The following is a 21,830-nucleotide window of genomic DNA, read 5'->3' on the forward strand; positions in this document are numbered from 1 at the left end:
TTGTTTTTATTCTTCACTTTTTATTGGTCTCTTTCTTATAGTCAGTGGATCCCGGGGATTCCTGAAAAGCAAAAAGATACGATGTTGTTGTTAAACATGCGTGTACTCCTGACCGTAATGCAAGGTTTAGTACAACGTACAAATAAAAAGCCCGAAGACCTCTTAGCATGTTCGCTCTGTACATTTTCCACATTCTGAAGGCCCATACACGAGTAACTCTATTGCTTTTCTAAAAAATAATGCTCTGTATGATTAACGTCGGCGTCCTTGGACCCAATTAAAACCTAAGGGCGAACGTCGTAAGGATTTGAACAATGATCGCCACAGCTATGCGCCTTTGTTCTCGTTTGCTCGAGAGAGAGGATTGTTGCTAACCCTAAATAACTACTCATATCTGTCAACCCACCACAGAAAGGCAGATGCACCATACCAGGATTCGACTACACTTCTGTAATTAACTAACACCATTATATGCTCTACAGGTGCATCGACCTGCGTTACGAACTCTGCTTCAACTTTCAACAAGCGCGTAACCTAATCAGTTCCACATCTTGTGAAACTTTTGGGACTGAAAGTGAACAATAAATCGAGCTCCCTTTACAGCGGAAATATCTCAAGCAATATGGACGGTAACAGTAAGCAGCTTCATAGTAGTCGGCTTATCTATAAAAACACCCCTGAAACTTAAAGCTTAATTAATGGAATCTTAATTAAATAAAACACATCTTGATTGCACCTTCAAAATCTTGTTTCCCGATTTTTTTGTGCTTGCAAAGCGCACGCTTACGAAACTTCAAACTCGGGGTGTTTAGATACCTTCAAGACCGAAGTCGACAAATTCTAAACCTAGCGTTCGGAACCGATATACTCACACTTCTTGCGGAGGAATCCGTAGCCGAGACCGCCGAGGCCGTATCCGTAGCCGAAGCCACCAAGTCCATAGCCAAGACCGTAGGTGCCGAGGCCGTAGCCGAAGGTGGGGTAGCCGACGCCGTGGGCAACGGTGGCCACAGCGGGGGCGTGGTAGGCGGCGTAGGCCGGGGTGCCGAAGGAGTAGGCGGCCGGGTAGCCGACGTAGCCGGCGAAGGCGCAGGTGGCCAGGGCCAGGATGAGGCAGGCACGGATCTACATGGAGATTTAGTCTGAGCGTGAAGGCAGCCAGCAAATACGAACAGCAGTTGCGGGGCTGTCGTGTTGCTTTCAGTGGAACACCACCTCCAGTGGTTAACGAATTTGTTACCGCTATTGTGCTTTGTCCATGGCTTGACCCTTGGCGTCCGTGTACACAGTGTTGCGCATGCGCGAGGATCATTGTATTGGATTAAATTGAATTGGATTGGATTTGAATTTGGATTTGGATTGTATGGGATTGGATTGCATTTGGATCGGATTGAATTAAATTGAATTGTATCGGATTAGATTGGATTGGAATTGTATATGCTGTACACACGCGTTGTCACTCATTTACATGCGCGAGTGGGCAATGCCACGGGTTATTTACGGCAAGAATGATCCCCAGTGCTTTGACCACTTGTCATCATTCACTTCGTGGAAATGCGTGAATTTTTTTGTGACGGTGATTACGAGAGACACTGAGCGGAAAACCGTATTGCGCGAATCACCTGAACGGTTACTTTTGTTTCCCTCAGTTACGTTCTGCTCACAAGTACTGCATTTGTTATTGTAAATTGATATGTACACCACGAATAAGGAAATTTAGTAAATAAATGAACCTATACAGCCATTTGCGCCTGGCTGCCAAGACGAACCAAACTGACAGTTTAGTGCCCAAGGAAGCTTCTGTACCTAAAGTATTTTCCACTTCCGAAGACAGCATGAAAGGGAACACAGGAACGCGTGGCAAACAGCCTCGAAACAAACTCGGAGCGATACGCGGATGGCGCTGTGAAAAACAAAGGGGGAAAGGAGGGCGCTCTTCCACTAACGGCTGGCGCTCCCACCACGCTGGCATTTTTACAAAGCAGCAGCATATGTCATTTCGCGGATAATATGGAATCGTCCGACCGCTGATAAGGCGCACGGCGGGAATGGGAACAGTTGTTAGAACAGCGTCCCCCTTTCCACTTTGTTTCCGACGGCGGCCGCTGCGTATCACTGATAGCTGGGTCTGAGGGTGTTTTCTACGCGTTCCTGTGTTCCCTTTCATATTGCCCGTAATAGTACATGGTCCAGTATAAAACCATGCATAGTTAAAACTGCTTTGAGAAACCTCTATGCGGTGACGAAGAACGTTGTGCGCCACTTACCATGGCGAAGGCTTGGATCGGCTAAGGCAGGTCCAACTGATGCCCCTGTCCTGCACCTCACTGCTTTTATACAAACGAAACCTCAGCGCAGCACGTGTTGAGAAATGGCTATGTTTATGAGCATCCTTATCAGATGTTGACATTCCGGTCGGGGCTTTAGCGGCGTCTTGACACACCTCAATTGCGCATTCCGGTCAGAGACTGCATGCTAGCTCCCAGTGAACTCTTTGATCAGCTCATTTGAATCACGGTTTTTTTCTGCCATGTATCACTTCTTTTTTTGGAGGGAGGGGGGGGGGGGGGGGGCGGTGGCGCCCAGAAATATAGAGAAATTTTCCTCAAGCACTTTTTCACTGTGGACACGTATGCTTTTAAGACTCCAGCGTATTTTTTTCTTATAATCGTGAAGCCACATTCAAACTCTCCCTTCAGGAAAACGTAGCCCTGGCAGTTGTTAGTATGATTTTTCGTTCGCATTGACGGCGCTTCGGGGAGGCGGTCGTGTTTAATTTTAGAGCGTGACGTCGATGGGCTTGTTGAGGCCGATTAACAAGAACCACGCAAAACTCAACGAACACGGAATAACATGGATAAGTCAGAAAGCTAGGCAACATATTTTGCGAGTCTAAACAAAATTTTTGATAAAAGTGGCGTATGCAGAGCGCGTTTTCCTTGACGTACGTGCGCTTTCTGCAAATCGTATTTCCAAACCAAAATTTTGCGGCAAAGTACATTACGGGAGGGAGCTTGGTGACGAACTTGTTTTATATTGACCCCACGAAAATTAATATATTTTCGCGGCACTCACTTATCCCCCGCAACTAATTTCGCATCAAAGCACAATGTCACAAATTTCGTTATTTATCGTCTTCAGAAATATCACCCTACAAGTCTATGAAATGTATAAAAACTTTAACATTTTCATGTCTGCAGAAAGGAGCAATATTTATAGCATATTTTCCCGCTCGTGTTGGCATAGAACAGGCATGCCAGGGCAAATACTATGAAACAAAATTAACAAAATAGTCCACCATGGCAGCACCGACTCATCCCAAAAATGTTGCTTTTAATGGCACCCGGATGTTTAAGCTTGCTTTTGTTGTTGTTCCACCTACGGTACCGTGAGACCGTTATAGACACACAGTCAACGTTACTAGAATTAACGTTGCCCACAATTGCGACATCGAGGCTGATATGTCGCGTTACTGAGTACGAACTTGCTGTATTTATTGCCAGCCGTGGTATTCTATTTCAGACGAGGCTGTGAAGGGGGAGGGGCAGGCACATGTGTGCGACATGTCGGTGCACGTGAACAGTGCCCGGAAGCGTATATCAAAACGCTTCGCTGTAAAGCCGCCCCCTCCCGCCACCCCCCCCCGGCACTTGTGAAGTCACGTCGCGCGAAGCAGAACGTTAATTAAGCGTGATCGTAGGCTGCGTCTTGAAGCTAAAGGAACCTAAGAGATACGAAATCACCATCGTTAAGGAAAATAAAGCATAGAGTTGGATCTTGAAAAAAATTTTACAATGAAACGATAAAACTGACACAGCTTGCATTAATGGTGCTAGTCTGGAGAAACAGCAGAGCGGGGGGTCGACCTAGCCTCTTCCCGTGCTGACAGTGGGTTCCAGGAGAGAGGGAGCAGTTCGACCCCAGCAGTGCAAGGTCGGGTTGGATGGCTTTGTAAAGTGAAGAACACAAAGTATGTAGTGTTTTATTCAGTTGAAATAGTCGTCATTCCTTTCATCGTCGTCTTCCGACGGGACAGCCGCGTAGGGCCAATCCTCTTGTAGCGTGTCGTCATAGACCTCCACTACATTTTGCGACTCGTGGCGCGCCAGTAGCCACATGACGAAGACGACGACGATGAATGCGGGGGCTCGTCGCGTGCCATCAGCCCATGCGCAAGCCTGGACGACACCGGGCGGCACATTTCCAAACACTTCGCTGCACAGGACCCCACGTGACATTTGTCTTCGCGCGATAGCGAAAGTTTATTAAACGCGGTCATAGGCTGCGCCCCGAACCTAAAGTGACCTAGAACATACCAAATTACTGTTTATAACCAAAACAACACCAATAATTGAGTTCTCCCACAATAAAAAAAAAATTGAGTTTAGAAAAAATCCTGCAATAAAAGAATTCTAGTAAAACCGCTGAGGCTGGAACCCCGGCCTGCAGTGAAAGTACACAGAACTCTACGTCGAGGCTACAAAGCATTTTTTTTTTCATTATTACCGTTTGTTTCAAACCACAAACCAGGTTAAAATCTATGCCTATAAAGAGAAGTGCCCGACTGACTGACTGACTGACTGACTGACTGACTGACTGACTGACTGACTGAGTGCCTCATCAACACCCAGCCAAAACTGGTAGGTCTAGAGACATGAAATTTCGAGAGTACATTTGCGTAATAGCGTAAGTGCTCACTATAAGGCGAGATTTTCGGAAATTGAACTCGCAACCGAGGAAAAGGGCGAACTGGTGTTTTCGTAAAATTCGTGATTATCTCGGTCACCCGTTCACATATCGAAGCGCTTTGTGCTGATATGGCTAGCCTCTAAGAATATATAAAAAGTAGTTTTAGGATTTCGCCCCAACCGACACTATCGTGGTGTTTTCGCAATTTCGGACTAAAATGGAGATTCTACAATAAATATTTCACTGATTCATTTATAGAATTTATTTTTGCTAAAATATGTTACTCACACAAATACAGAAAACCAATTTTAAGGATTTCGCCCAGTGGCGCCAATAAAAGGGCCAAATTTTTCTTTACAAATGACACGTCTGACGAGCCGAAAATGCCTAAAAGGTGATGCCCACGCCTAACCAAACGGCTGGTTCGAACGGCTTCATATTTCACGAGCACATTGTGATTTCGGTGTTGCAGCCTTATATCGCGAAAAGTTATAAAAATTACACCAAGGAGAGATTGAAAAGCGATGAAAAATTTTTTTAGATATTAATTTTTTAATCGCTCGCCTTTTGAGGTACTCAACTGTTCTTTCTTTGTTGATATAGGTAACATACTAAGGTATCTAAACACTGTTCTACAACATTTTCCCTTGACACCGACGTAATAGAGGCAATCAGGATTTCGGTAAGACGGTGTGTTTTTACACATTCCTCAATAATCACACAGAGCCCATTGATATATTCAATTCTTTTTTGCTTGCAAATGGTGCCAATATAGTTGCCCAAAAATCCATTTGAGGGTTTTGCCCTAACATGCGGATAAAAAGGCCAGCGAGATTTTTGAATGTACATCCCGGTGGACGAGAAATTCAGTTGAATTTTCCCGCGTTCGCATAGCGCTCGCCATCTTTGGGCACTTTGGGCAACCACGCGCCACCGTAGGAGCCCGTGTCTTATATCATTAAAGGGGCCCTGAAAGGCGTTTTGAGCACACTAAATTGACTAGCGCAATCGTTAGATTGGGTCGTCAACATCATCTGTGCCAAGTATTACTCTTTTACGCGCAGCGGAAAGCTCACACTTTTGTTGCAAAGTTGGTCGCTTTTTTCTCACCCTTTCCTTCGTGTTTTTGGACGCCGCCATCTTCACATGTCTACATCATCGATTCCCAGATGTTCGTCATGAGCTAGACATCCTGCTATTGGGCGGCTTTTTCACGCACTTCCGGCAAAGAGATAAATCGTCTGCTCAGCGTCGGCTCGCCGGCTGATCTGCCAGCGGAGTGCCGGAGTGCTTGGACATTTTACGACAAACGAAACAAGTGTAAACAAACGCTTAACCGTTTGTATTGAATGCGACAGGGCCATAACACGACACGAATATTCTCTTACTTGAGTACGTTCCATAAAGAAAGCGTTGAAGCCCCGTGGCACTTCTTTCTTGCAATCGCAGAGAACACCCTGAGCCGAATGCCCGGGTTTGACGCATACATTTTATTCAACTTCAAAACAATCCAGAGATGCGTTTCGAACGAACACAACGTCACAACATGCGTTGCAAGTCCGAACCGCGATTGACAGACGATGGGTTGCCTCCTCCTGCCCCTCGTAAATTCGGCACTCACCTCGCGCGCGGTTTACGGGGACGAACAGCAAGTCACTTAACTCTGGCGCACAAGCCTAGATGGCTTTTAGCCACGCACACTGCACATACCCCATGCGAGGTTGAGTCGTACGCCGCTTGAGAAAGATAATCCAGACCATGGGAAGCACTATCCGCCCGCAGAAGCACAACGTCGCATTCCATCGCGAAACAAAGGCGTCCACAACACACACACCATCGCCTCCTGTAATGCCAAACGCATCTCGCACTTCCAAATCGGAGTGAGTAGTATGCCTGCAGTGCCCATATGCCGCGAGGTGGGGCCCCAAGCTGAACCGGGATCACGCAACCGTAACTGACTTCTAGAGCGGTTTGTGCCTTGTTGCCAGGGCAACCAATGTTTGATACTGTCAAAGAAATGGTGCTCGCTCCAGCGCTAGAAAGCTCAGAGCCGCGGCGGAGCGTGTTTTGCCAACGTTGCCGCTCTCCACCACGCGTCGCCCCAAGCTGAACTGGCGTTTTGTGCACGGGTTCTGTATCGGTTCAAGATGTCTTTTTCACATGCCGCCGGCAGGAATTACCACCGCCACAAAATAAGACCCGGCACTAGCGGGGCCACATCTGATACGGCGCTTTTTGGATAAACAGTGCGCTGTGCATCCAAGGGAGCGAGCGCAGGATCCTCCTCCCCGTGCGGCTGCGAGTTCGCCGCCGATAAAAAGTCGCGTGCCGCCGATAGCAAAGTTCTGGAGCAACGTACACCGCGAAAGGGCAAGGCCAGGCCGCCGCACACATGGGGACAGATTTTTCGTTCGCTTTTCCAGCCTTGAGCGGAGTGCGGAATTCATGGTGTCAACAAAGCTTGCCCGTAGCAGACGGCTGTGGGAGCAGCGCAATAGCGGAAGTACGTCACCGCCGAGGAGCGTAGCATTATGGGAGGGAAGCATGAGGGAAGGCTCGCTCGCCGTCAACAGCGGAGAGTAAGTTGAAAGGAGGAGGAAACGCGGCGCGACGATAATGCGCGTTTTTTGATTTACGATTTCTCAGCTAATACTCATCGCTTCAACAAAATTCTTGCGGGAGGAGATTGCTAATACATTGCTTTATTTGGTTACATGTACATCCACGCATCGGCGGAAGGTATTTCAGGACCCCTTTAAAATATGATCGATGAGCATCGTTCATACCTGCGTAGATAACACTTCTCAGGGGTAAACATTGGTAAGATTTCTTTAGCGAGAGTTGTAGTAAAACACGAGCTCCAGACGTTTCCGATTACCACGGCACGCCTGCGTTGGAGCCCACGTATTGACAGCCGGCAGGATGTCTATATTGCGCAAAACTTGATGATTAACTAGCCATATATGACAGCTAACAAATAACTGAACGCGTTTAATGCGCAATAGTGTCATTAGTATAATGGCCCCCCGGGCATCGCCGGATACTACCGCTAGTATGTCATAAAACTGTGACCGATGAGCATCGTTCATATCTGCGTAGAGTACACTTTTCATAGGTAAAAATACCTTCCCTCACCCATTCCACCTCCATTGTTTGTTGCCAACGCAACCTCCTGTCGAATGCAAGTTCTGTTTACAACCCGCCACTCCTCCTTATATCATATTAGAGTGCAAGCAAAGCCCCAATCTCCCCGATGTTCCATCCCCCCTTCCCACCCGTGAGCTTTGGGCAAACCTGGTTTCATGCATGCGCCGTGTGTACAGAGATTTTTCCAGAGCTTTTTGCTCGAAAAAGCGGTCTTTGGGGAAATGCGTTAGTTTTTTTTCCAGGACGCTATCGGTCCCACAAAGAGAGCTTTCGCTTTATTTCAGCTTCATTCTCGCTCACCCTAATCGATGGCTCGATACGCGCATTCTTCGGAGCTTGTGTACCTACCACCCCGCGCGGCGTCCTGTAGCTAAGAGTAAACAGCACTTATGTTTTGTTAAAATCCGGATGGCGCCCACACATCTGCCATTGCAGGGGAAGGTCCTCACGCGTGTCCTACCCTCAGCTGCTCCTGGGCACCATGAGATGTCCATTCAAAGGGTAGCATGCCATCAGGCCCACGTATTAACAGCCGCACATCATAAAAGAGGCCATACATTACATTCGTTTTGCACTTCCCAAATCCTGCTTTGTGGCTTTCCCAGCAGCCCTGACACCTGCTGCTTTCTTCTGGAACGTCCTTTTTTCAACCGCTGGACGGACACCTCTTAAGTTAGTAGGTGTTGAAAGAATCACTTGGACGCCGTATCGCTCCCCGGCATTCTTTCACACATGTGATATCCGACGCACATCAGGGAGAAGAAGCTAGCTTTTTTTTCTGCAGTGGTTTCCCTGGTGGCCGGCAAAGGGTTCCATTCACCCATGCCTCAAGGCCCTCATTCGTCCGCGCCAACAGGGGCTCGGACACCCCGCTGCCCTCAGCCTGTCTGCCATTCTCAAATATACCTCCATTACGGCGTGCGCGCATAACTTTGGAAAGCGAAGTTCGCAAGCATGATTTCCCCTGAAATCTCAACAAACATAACGAGGGTGATTGCAAAATTTTCTTGGGTGAGTCTAGGGCACTAGAATAAGTTCAGTATCCAGGAGGAATGTTGACAGTGCCTGCCTTTTGCGCCATGCCATTCGTGAAGTTCCACAAGGGCTGAGCAATTTCTGTAGAGACATCTAAGTGGACAGAGCGGGCCCAGAGAAACCTTCATGGGGTTTTGTTCGTGCGTCGAAGGAGGAAACACGGGCAGATTGTGCTTGAAGTTGTAGAGAACTGCAGAGGTCGGGCACTTGGGGAAGGAAGTCTGCGGAACAAATTCAAAGCCATGCATGCTGCACTGAAATGTGGATGGCCAACGGAGCTGTATTTATCCCGTAAGACTTTGTTGTTGCTGTGATTTACATTCATCGACACACTCACAACTGCCGACAAATTCTCGTATAAAGAGAAGTCTAGGCGCTTACGCCGCTAGATGGTCGGTTGGGCTGCATAGGTTGGGCCCTAATTTGGATGCGACATCACAATATCAAGCAAAGCTGTGGTAGACTCCTTAGTACGTACATGTCCACACCACAGATTTACCCGCAGAATATAGACGTATTTCACCGCGCCACGCAAAAAAGATACACGTTGAGCAAGGAAAAAGACGCAATGCAAAACAGCTCATCTAACAGTTCACAGGGTGCCTGCTGCTATTTGAAGTTCGGAATTCTTAATTTAGGAATGCTACGACGGCGCCGCTAAAGCCTGACTTGAATTTCAACATCTTCTAAGAAGGTACATAAACAGAGCCATTTCTCAATTGCATCCAGGCGCTGTACTAGGGCTTCGCCTTTTTTTCTCTCTCATGCCGACGAATCCTAGGTAGTTTTTTTAATGTTTTAGTTACACGGACCCCGCCCTACAGAGCACGCTCTATAAAAGCGGTTAGGTCCGATGCATGAACATCATTTGGAGCTGCCCTAGCCGATCCAAGCCTTCATCATGGTGAGTGACATCCAAACGGGTTTCTAGCTGCCTATGGAGTTCTAACTCTACTAAAAAAATTTCAGCATCGCCAGTGCTAGGATGCTCGTTGTTAGAAGCTAGTTTCACCGGCGCTCGTATGAAACTTCAGTAAGAAAAAAAAAATCAAGACGCCTATTTTTTCCCCAGCATTACCCTTGTAAACTGGATAATAATATATCCCACAGTCAATTACCTAAATGATTAACTCCCATTCGAACCAAACATGAATGTGTATGCGTATTCTTACATTTACTTCATTTTCCTATTTATGGTGCACAAAGAAAAACGGTATTCTTATGCGGGACATGAGTTTGGTATTAAAATTAACAGTTCAAGGGACTTTGCACCCTACGCCGAGCTTTCCGTTTCATTCTTGGTACAGCCCGAAAAAAGACGCAAACAAGACGTAAACAGTACAAGGCGCGTAAACGGGACAGAGCCTTGTCCAGTTTACGCCTTTTCTGTGACAGTTTCTTGCGCTGTCCAAGAATGATTTGCAAATACGCCCAAGCTATACCGCAGTAAATTTTCCGCTTAACCCCGTGACAATAGGTGCAAAAAACTTGTTCACTACTGGAAACTGGAAGGGAGTTTCGACGGCTAGCAGCCCAGTCTAACCACCTCGCAACTGTTTGTGTTTGCTTGCTGCCTTCGGGCTTATACTAACTCCTAATGCAGATTCGTGCCTGTCTCATCCTGGCCCTGGCCACCTGCGCCTTCGCCGGCTACGTCGGCTACCCGGCCGCCTACTCCTTCGGCGTCCCGGCCTACGCTGCCTACCACGCCCCCGCTGTGGCCACCGTTTCTCACGGTGTCGGCTATCCCGCTTTCGGCTACGGCCTCGGCACCTACGGCCTCGGCTATGGACTCGGTGGCTTCGGCTACGGATACGGCCTCGGCGGTCTCGGCTACGGATTCCTCCGCAAGAAGTGTGAGTATATCGGTTCGGAACGCTGCATTTCGAATTTCTCGACTGCGGTCACGAAGGCCCCTGAGAAGCGCAAATTTCACCTTATGATGAGCATGCGCTTTGAAAACGGAAAGAAATGGGGAAACAAAAATTCAAGACACAAGTAAAATGTATTTAACTTAATTAAGATCCCTCAATTTAAAGTTGACGTTTCTGGCAAATCTTGTAGAGAAAAACCAACCATTTTCAGTCCTTGTGTACGTAAGGGCATATACACGACGTAATTCCGCTATAGCCAGATCTCGTTTTGCAGTCGGTGTAATAAGCTGCTTTTAGAAGGCGCAAAACATTCACACGCTACGCAACGTACAGTGAGGTGTGACACTCGATAATTCAGTTTATGCAACACCTCCTTCCTGTGTAATATCCAGTGCAATTACGAGGGCGAAGGCGGCCCCACGATTATTCTCATTGAAATTCCTTCGTCGTTCACCCTTAGATATCCAACGACGCTCAAGACGTGTTAATGGCATCAAATCCTGATTTATCGTAAAGCACCGGATGCACATGTCAATGGCCTTTCCTAATATGCGATATTTACAGTCGGAGCATGTTTAGAGGCCTAAAGTTATGCGGAATTATTCGCACGCAGTACTAGTTCTTGAAAACATACCTTTGCGGCCATGTACGCATGTGTAACCATATTATTTTTTGTTATTTTTCAGAAACTTCTGGACTCCGCTTACTCAAAGGAAGTTACCAATAAACAAATGAATGAATGAAAACTTGTTCGTGGTTATTTTATTATTTGTTGCATTTATTTGATAACTTAAGAACCCGTGATGGGCACTACATAGGGAGGTGGGGGTTAAGAACAAAGAACACAGCACTCTATCACAGTTGAATGAGGAATGACAAACAGAGAACATCGATCGTTCCTCTCTATTACTCGTGTCTTTAGTTTAACAGAGCATGTATCAAAGCGAATAAGTTCGTATATTGAAGACTCGCGTGTACTGCTGCTCACGCAGGCGGTTCTCAAGAGGCTGTTATTTCGGAACGAGGGGTGTTGTGAAGGACAGGGTGTCCTTGGAGTATATAACCAGGAAACAAGGCCCGGGTGGCATGCAGTGTAGGCCAAGTTGTGCTACAGTTCAGAAGGCTTATGTAGGGGAAGTCGGAAGGACTTCGTGCTATCCACCTCGGACCCATTCCTTTACACGATGCAGTGCGCTCTCGAAAGAGCATATCAAATGTGTGGTCAAGGCGTAGTGTGGTGGAGACGACGCGAACAGAAACCCACAGAAAGGAGATTTATTCATAGGACGAATTCTGACCTTTCATCTCAAGGAGACCCATGAATGTTCGTTCCAGTCCGCTCAAGACACTACAGTATAAAAAGAGTTACGGAATCACCATTTCACTTTCACTTCCGCTCTATGGGAGTCTTCCCAGAGTACAGAGCCTGGTAATTCACCAACAGTTTCTGGTTTATCACTGGATGACGATCTCCCGAATAACGTTGTGGTGTAACGCTAGGTAGTGAGAAGCTAGTTATCATGGAAATGACGGCAGATATCAGTTGTGGCCTACGTACGGGCATAGGCCGTATTCTACGAAGACACTTCTGACCGTCAAAAGTCATCAACCCATTGTAAGCTTCACGAACACATTATTTTGAGCAAACTTACAATAGTACTCTACATTCGCAATGTTTGCGGGGACATGCATTCAAAGGGTTGCGCTGGGTACTTTTCACTAAACGGACACACACACAAAAAAGGTATACTTTGTCGGGCCATGACGATGTTTTCAGTAAGAGAGAGAGAGAGAGAGAGAAAAGCAACGGGAAGGCCGAGAGGTCATCCAGGCTTAGAGCCCAGATTGCTACTCGACAGTGGGGAAGGGGTGAGCAGTGGATGACATAGAGGGCAGGCAAAAAACCGAGGAAAAGAGCAGGGCACCGCACTCACTTGAGTCCCTTTGCGGGCACTATAGTCTTTCAGCTAAGCCTGCGTCCGTCATAAAACGCAAAAGAGCTTTTGTTGCCTTCTGCGAAGTTGATTGTAGGGGTCGGTGTCCTAGAATAGTCTTTACTGTGAACGGTTGATTGTCCAATCGGTTGAGCTCGGCGTCCAAAACACGTCTTTCCGATTAATACAGCGGGCAACGACAAAGCACGTGTTCGATTGTCTTTTCAACCTCGCAGGCGTCGCAGTGGGCACTACTGGCCATCCTGACGAGGAAGGAGTAGGCTTTTGTGAAGGCCAGTCCCAACCACAGTCTACAAAGTAAAGTAGATTGTGATCGGGATAGCCCACACTTCGTCACATTGTTCATAACATATCATCTTTTTCCATGTACAAACTCATACACATTCATACAGATAGTAGAGAAGCTTTCCTGGAATGCGGTCATCAACTATTATACAGTCTACGTGTTAAGAAGATCCAAGAAATCAAGAGCATCCTTCATCAACAGAACATTCCGGCCATGCCGGAATCACAGGAAATGAGTCAGCCCGTTTGGCGGCACGTGCATTGTTCACAACCGTGCCCCAAGCCAGCTGGAAGCCTTCGGACTGCGATTGTGACCCTGACGAGCACCGGACCGCCATCAAACAGCAGCGGAAAGACTTTCTGGCCTGCCTGGTCAACCACACTCCCATTCTCAAGTCCTATTCTCGCTCTCAACAAGTCCGCCTAAGACAGCTAATGACACTTACGAACCTTAACCCTGCAAAATGACAACAGTTTTTTTTCATTTGTCACCTAATCAAGGCATGTGTATCCCTTGTGAAATTCCGGACACCACTGAACACATTATTTGGACATGCCCTCGATTTCAAACTGAAGGAAAGGTCCTCCTAGACACCTTTCCTGCTAATTTACGACCAAATTCCTTAAATAATCTCCTGAGTCCCTCCTACCCACCTAATTTAGCGAAGGTAGTGTGGGACACTCTTCTGCATTTCATATCCCAACCCACTATTTTTCTCTTGCTATTTCCCCCCATACCCGTCGTGAACCTTAACTTATCGCTACCCGTAAGGGGGTTTGATGCACTAGCAAGAGACCCCCAGTGTTTTTTCTACATTTCAATGTTACGCTTACCGGAAACAAGTTACGCTTACCGGAAGCGCATCTTTTCATTTCTTATCATTCGCTGATTTACGTATACGTGGAGTCTCCCGGAGTGAAGTCGTTAGAAGGCTTGAACCTCTCGCTTGTGAACTGTTTCCATTTAGTGCAATACCTCTTCGACAAGTCAAGATGTTCTAGAACATAGGGTGACAGGCACAAACACAGCAGCTCTGTTTGTTTCCCTTCTTGTCCCAGTCTTTCGTGCGCTGTTTTTTCCAATAGAGTCCCGTGATTTGTTTACACAAAAATTAAATACGACACGCCTCTTCTGGAACGCACGTGAGTTTTACATAGTGCTCCAAGTTGGATCATTTCGAACTAAAGACGCCAAGTTTATACAAAAAAAAATGTTTTCGGGATTAAAGTGTAACCGAACGCAAGCTATTGCTTATTAAGTGCTTCTCCTTCTGGAAAAACATATGCTACTAACACTTCCGTTCGTGTTTTTTTTTGTACGAAACACGTGCACCTCGCATGGGATCCCGCCTCTTCGACCGTTCTTGGTTGTTCGAGAGCGCTTGAGGCGCTTAAACAGTTATCTGCGGCTTCCTACCACAACGCCGGTCACGTTGATACCCTTCACATCTATCTCGGACCACATATACGGCGAAAATTACCCGTGGAAGAACTGACCCCACCGGCCGCCACAGCTAGGCCTACTGCCGCGCAGATTCTCCCGGCGCAGAACAAACATTCAGCTGCCATCATGCACCCAGCGCAAACCAACACCGCACCTGCTGTTAGGCAGACGGCTACGGAAATCGCGATGAAGTTCGACACTCTCAGCGGACGCACAATCCAGCCACCAGGCCGCTGGAAGCAAATTCTACGAGAGTGCCGAAACCTCAAACAACAAGCAGCGCCGCCCGCATCCATTTTTGCACTCAACAAACCATTCCAAGCAGCACACTCACGCCTCAACTGCCTGATATTCAATACTATAAAGTCATCTATCGACCACGCCCAGGACCACAGGACTACGCTAGCCTCTTTTAATGGCTGAAAAAATGACCCAACGCATACAACAGGCAAGTAAAACCCCAAAAAACGTGTTCCACTCCTGCGTAGCAATACAACCGCAAGTGTTGCAAAACGTAATTGTCGCGAGCTCGCCCGACGAAAACTGCGCCATGGCACTCTCTGGAATTAATACACTACACCTGGGTACAACAGCATACGACGTGCTACACTACCTAAAGTCACTTCAAGGGACGGTCCGTGGAGTGATTCCCGGATTGGACCAGGGCACCACGACGGAACATTTACCCTACATACTCCCATCCAATGGACCCCGTATACTGCACGAATGAATGTTGGGCGCCTTTACCTCTGCCGTCGTAACTTTCGAAAGACCGCATGTACCTTGCTACATCAAAGCCTACGGTCTCTTCACGCGATGCCACCCGTATCGAGAAACGGTGCAGTGCTGTTCTCTGTGTGGTAAACTTGGACACAGATAGGACGTTTGTCCTAACCCTGATATGCGTGTATGCGTCCAGGACCACACCGAAATTTCCACACCTGGTCACGAGTGCGCACCTACTTGCCTACTCTACATCCTCGATCACGCCACCGCCAGCAAGGACTGCCGCAGAAAACCCCGCCCCGGCTTCCACCTCTCCCGGTCCGGGAACGAGCATCCGCCAAGCAGCAAACGTTCCATAACCCGCCCAATCGCCAAACCCAGTCGATGCCTCAACAACCATACAATGTTCATCGCCCAACCCAAACCCAGATGAGTTGGTCAGTTCTGTCACCCGGCTTATTGCTCTACACCAATTCCCCCCTGCCGACACACCCCAACCAACACCCTGCTTCCGTGACTGACACCCACATCCACCCCTCGAAGAAGAAAACGTGCCTACGCCAACATCTGGAAGCTACGGAAAAGCGCACTGCAACCTTATAACAATGTATTCAGGCGCTACTAACTAAAATTGAACTCTTCACTTCACCACGTCAAGAGTTCACAGCGTCTACCTCTGCGCCGCAAGCAACCGTACCTTCAATCGCTACCAGCTTAAAAGGCCCCTACGCTCCCTCTTCGGATGTAGGACGCATAGAATGCCTTATACATGAAATGGGCAACCAGATCAACAGCCCTTTGGTTGCCCTAAAAATGCCTTGTCACCATTCGAGAAACAGAATGCAAAGCCCATAAAAAGCCGAACAACACAGAATCCCTAACACTCCAATAACGCAACCCCTAACCTCCCATCCTACGACGACACCCTCGAATCCACCTATGCACGGCTCAACACCTCCGTCCTCGCTACTTGTACGGCAATGGAAATGTCGATCGTACAGATGCAAACAAGCCTCCTTCCTCCCACCAACACAGCAAAATTATCTTGACATTCTTACTGACACCGACCGCATTGCATTACGACGACACACAGCATACACCCCAGACCCCATATCCAGAGCGGCCAAGCTTCCCAAACGACACAAGCACATACCCTTCCCACCGCAATAGACTACACATTCATCGAACTGATGCCCCACAAGAAGTCCCATACCGGCCTTTACATTCTAAATAAATACAGCTCACTCACATCATCCCCCTCTGGATTTGAACGACTACTAAAACACGTACGATAACGCCCAAAAAAAGAAGAAAAAAAACTCGTTGTCCTTGGATACTTCAATGCCCGCACACAGCTTCGGGCTATCTGGGAAATAATCCGAAAGGAACTCGGCTTCAAGAAGCTGTTCAACAAAACAATTTCAACCGGTGCAATACCTATGCCCGCCCGGCTCCCCCCCTCCCCCCATCCGCATCGGCAACAGCGTTTCAAGAAACACCCCCCCCCCCCCCTGTGCTCACGTTCACCTAGAACATCTACGATTCCATGTGGACCTGCGTGGAAGAAACCTTAGGAAGCGATTACTACATCCCACCCCGCAAAAACAATATGCAGCGAATTGGCACGGCCAAAATAACTGACTGAAAAAAAAGATTGTTAAGGCTCCCCTACGGATCCCGTAGACGATAAAAGAATGGACAACCCAGCTGTTAACAGAAGCCTCTAAATACACCAAAGAGTTAGCGCAAACTCAAGATAAACCAGCCACTGATGCCCACCTCCTTCACATTTTGGATTCCCGAAACGAGCACCCTTAAACGATGCACTAACAAACCGCAAGCCGCGCATACGCATCGCCAAACTAAGTAAGGTAAGGAATTAGTTGGTTTTGCATGTTCGTAAACGGCGCTTCAGGTTACTAAGGACACCCTTTTTTAAGGAATGCTAACACTTACGCTCGTGCTGTCAACATTGCGCTCGTGCTTTCCCCGTCGTTCATTCGAATTCCTTTAAAAAGTGTGTCCTTAGTAACCTTAACCGCAGTTTACGAACAGCCAAACTCGCGATCGAACCAGAAACTTACGTTCACCAATTGAGTCAGCAAAATTGGTCTCAGTTTTGTAAACTCAAAGGAACCCTGGGAACCCGTCACACTCCTCTCCTTCTCCGCTCCCTCATCGGAACAAAAGAATCCGTTTCGACTACGGTGCATCAGCTAAGAAAACTGATACACAACATTCCAGGCGCTGGGAGAGGCGTCATGCAAGAACTAGAGAAATCCCCCAAAGCAACATCCGCAAACCAAATGCAAGTTATCCCACCATACGTGGGTATTTCCGATTCAAAGGTCGATGAACCTTTCTCAATAGCCGAAATGGAAGCTGCAGTGCACAACCTCACAAGAAACACCGCAATACGGAAAGACGAAATTCCGAATAAACCACTCAACAATCAATAATCAATGGACGTCTGGCTCCCTACCACCACAGAGTGAACATGCGGATATAACCCTCATACCTAAACCGAGAAAACCTCTGAATGCAAACAATCTACGATCCATCTTCCATCCGTACCTGATCGTCGCTGTGGCCCCACCAACTCTCCGCCAGGCAAAGCTGCCATTTATGTACTCACGTCTTTGCCACAAACTCCGATCCCCTTACACACGTGGTGCACGGCATGGCAAGAAGTGGTGGCGGTTAAGGTGCAACTGCCCCGGTGCGCTGTGATTCTTGTGTCGTGCTATGTGCGCCCACACAGCGGACGTGCACCTCGGCTACGATTGGGCTGGCTATCCTCTCTGCGCCGTTCGAACGCAGCCTGTCCCATACTTGTGGCTGGGGACTTCAATGCTCCTCATTGTGACTGGGGGTACCTCACCTCAAGTGAACGCGGGCGTGTGCTACTAGAACACTTCCGTGATGCTAACTTTACGCTTCTTAATGACATTTCGTGCCCTACGCGCCGATGTATTCATCCTCGGATGCAACCGTACTCACCTGACTTAACATGGTGGCTTGGGGGTGATACGGTATCATGGCAGCGAGAAGCAGACTGCTGGGGCAGTGACCATCACCCCATTACGATTGGCATTACCCCGAGCTCGACGCGTCGCCTTCGGCGTAGCTGCACGGTTGTGAATTGGGATGACTTTCGGGGTAAAATCAACACAAACCTCACGGCGCTCAGCCCAGATCCAATCGCTGTTATTAGGCATGCTCTGAATGACGCCTCTCAGAAAACGTGGGTAGAGGAGTCCGGGCCAAAACCTGACCTCCGACTCTTGCAGCTATGGGCCCAGCGCAAGCAAGCTGAAGTGGCTGCCTCACAAGATCCCTCGTCTTTGGAGGCTCGAATACGTTTGCAACGCCTGACTGCGGCTGCCAGGCGTCATGAGAAACGTCTGTCAAGGCAGCGATGGCTGAGCTGGTGTGAATCACTCGGCCCATCGGCGACTACATCATCCATCTGGCGCACCTTTCGGGCGATGGAAAGTGGAGGCCGCACTCCGGATGCGGCAGCCAGTGCATGGTTGGCATCGGGCAAGACTCCCGACCGATTCGCCACCGATGTTGCCCGCGCCTTGTACCCTGCCTATGACATCCTTCCAGCCAGTAGTCCGTGCCCGTTTCCTCTGTCACATCGGGTTGGTTCACCGCCCTCTGACGACGCGGCTCATGGAATTCAATCTGCTTTTACAATGGCGGAATTCCTAGCTGCGATTGACCACGCAAAACTTCGGACGACTCCGGGACCGGACGGCATTACATATGAGGTGTACAAGAACCTCGATGAACCAGCGCTTAGCCATCTCCTCAACTACATCAACGAGGTTTGGCTCTCTGCCCAAATACCAGAGTCGTGGCTTCACGCAGACATTGTGCCTATACCGAAGCCAGGGAAGTCACCCGACCATCTTCCCAACTTGCGCCCAATCGCCTTGACGTCCACGCTTTCCAAGCTTCTGGAGCGCATGCTGGCAGCCCGCCTTCAATGGTGGTTGGACACCTTCCAATGGTACCACCCAGCCCAGATCGGGTTTAGACCTCATCTGGGTACAGAGGATGGGCTGGGCCATTTGTCGTCAATGGTGCTATTGGGAGGTCGTTCACACAAAGTGCGGGCAGTCCTTGCTATGGACATCCACAAGGCGTACGACAACGTCAGCCACGGGGCAATCCTGGAAACTCTCTGAAGTCTTTATCTACCAGACAAGGTGTGCGCTTTCATCGAGACCTTTCTTACTGGAAGATCCTTCTCTGCACGAATCGGCGGGGCAAGCTACGGCCACTTCACACCAGTTCGCGGAGTACCTCAGGGGTCAGTTATTTCACCCCTCCTCTTTAATATTATGATGTTGCCGCTTGCTTGGTATCTGGGCTCCATACAGGACCTGTATTTCCTCGTCTACGCGGACGACATAACGGTTTGGACCGTCCACCCAGACCTGCATCGCCAAAACGTGTGCCTTCAACAGGCCTTGAGAGACACGCAGACATGGTGTCAATACGCCGGACTGACACTTTCAGCGGGCAAAACAGCCGTTCTGCCTGTGGCCAGTGCATGGGGCCGTCGCAAACTAGCGATTTCTCCCCTCATACTGCAACTTTCCGGCCAAACCGTACGCACCGCTGCATCTCTTCGCGTGCTAGGTTTGGAAATCTCTGCGTCTGGGTCGGCTGCCATGTGGCTTCGATCTGCCCGACAAAAAGCAGGACGGATGCTTCACCTGATTCGACGCATCTCACAGAAGTCTGGTGGTTCCTGCTCTAAGATGGCTCGCCTCCTGGTGAGGTCAGTACTGCAGCCTCGACTGGTTTATCAGGCCCAATTCCAGTACATGACTCAGACGGAGTGGGCCCGACTTGAGGCCTGCAATGACCTCGATACCATCGCTCCAAGCTGAGGCTCAGCTTAACACGCTTGACAAACTCGTCGAACAACGTCACTCAGCCAGCATACACAAACGTACTTTTGTTGCGGAAGCAGCGGCTTTGGCTAGCTATATGGGTTGTTCCCAACCTGCTTCACCAGATCGCCCTGTAACCAGGCCGCCGTGGCGGTATCACCAGGTGACCGACAACCGACCACTGACTAGACTGCACACTCGAACTACCGGAAAAGCATGTGCGAGAGGACCACTACTGACGGCTGCGACCCAGTATGAGGCGATAGAGGCCTTCGTGGACGCTGGTGCCCAGGATGGCGTTTTATCTACGGCGATACAGTGTGCCGTTTATCCTGACGCCTCTCAAACTTGCCTCTACCAAACCACCCGCACCCTGCCGTCTCTACTGGCGGAGCTCACAGCCATCCGGGATGGCCTACAGGCACTAACGCCGGCCCTACAGCGCGTCCGCGTGGGTTCCATCCTACATCTTTATACGGACTCCACCGCGGCGATACGGGATTTACGCCAAGTATCGAACAATTGTACCATTTCAAGGGACATCCACACACTACTAGACACGTACCCCTGCCCTCTCAGGCTGGTGTGGGTTAGGCGGAATACGCTCCCCGCTCACATTGCAGTGGATATGGCTTGTCACCCGACGTATATTCCTCGGCCGCTGCCAATGTTAGCAACCGGTCCGATAGAAAACTTTCTCCAACGGAAGGACGATCTGCGTCGCGGCACACGTGCCCTCATCGCCCCGTGTGGAACGGACCTCCCCAGTAGACTTGCTCGCTGGGAAGAGGTTTTGCTGCGCAGACTTCGCGTTGGAGTGGCGCTTTCACCTGCTGTGACCCGGGCGTGGCCACCACGCTACCATGCCCCGTTCGACGACACCTGCCCCTTATGCACAGCTCCGGCCGCACAAGCTGACGCGGACCATCTCATATGGACGTGTCCTTCACTGGCCTCAGCCAGAAAGCGACACCTGAGAGGCACAGACCTCCATCCTGGAAGACCCCCCGACCTTCAGCGGTGGCTCTAGGGACCCCACCACCGCGCCCTTCTTGACTTCCTTCGAGAGACGGGGGCCCATGTATATTTGTAAATAAGTTATTTTTATGCCAACGGGAATTCTATCGCAAAAAAAAATCTCCTTAACCTCCTCTGTTGGAAAACTCCTAGAACGCATGTTACGCAACCGACTTTTACCCCACATCGAGGACAACGGTTACTTCTCGGATAAGATGCATTGATTCCGCTCACATCAAGATGTTCTACTTCAACTGAAGGAAGATATCATTGACAGACTTATAAATCACCACAAATTCTCGATCCTGCCTCTAGACATCAAAGGAGCATTTGACATCACTCATCAAGCAATCTTTCAAGGTCTCGCCTCCACTAACTGCGGTTAACGTCTCTACGACTGCATTTCCTCATCGCTAACCAATCGCACTGCAACAGTGGGAATTGGGCACGTCCCTTCCGACACTTTCCAAACTATACCTAAAGGAACCCCACAAGGCTCAGTGATACTTCCCGTGCTATTCAACATCGGCATGACTCACCTACCTTCTCTGTTGACAACTATCACCAACCTGCGACACGTCCTATACGCCGATGATCTCACACTCTGCACTCCCACGGGCTCCACAGGTGACCAACGCTCCCCAAAGTGCCATCCTATAGGAGCACAACAATACATGGAAGCCCGGTGGTTTGAATGTGCCCCGGAAAAATCCGCCTTACAGTGTTTAAACGAGCACCTAAACATCGC

General features: G+C 48.9%; 2 long non-coding RNA genes across 2 annotated transcripts; one reads left to right on the forward strand and one right to left on the reverse strand.

Moving 5' to 3' along the window:
• Window positions 1–2,386, reverse strand: LOC144144467 (uncharacterized). Its single transcript, XR_013317261.1, has 3 exons — window positions 2,268–2,386; window positions 873–1,125; window positions 1–61 (listed from the first exon to the last, which is right to left on the reverse strand). It is a non-coding gene; the product is annotated as an uncharacterized LOC144144467 (long non-coding RNA).
• Window positions 2,387–9,678: 7,292 nt separating this feature from the next.
• Window positions 9,679–11,510, forward strand: LOC144144468 (uncharacterized). The gene is made up of 3 exons (XR_013317262.1): window positions 9,679–9,775; window positions 10,475–10,727; window positions 11,432–11,510. It is a non-coding gene; the product is annotated as an uncharacterized LOC144144468 (long non-coding RNA).
• Window positions 11,511–21,830: the final 10,320 nt, after the last annotated feature.

This window comes from Haemaphysalis longicornis, unplaced genomic scaffold, assembly GCF_048455015.1.
Source record: "Haemaphysalis longicornis isolate Haplotype H1 unplaced genomic scaffold, Haemaphysalis longicornis Haplotype H1 scaffold_7, whole genome shotgun sequence".
Taxonomy (NCBI): Eukaryota; Metazoa; Arthropoda; class Arachnida; order Ixodida; family Ixodidae; genus Haemaphysalis; species Haemaphysalis longicornis.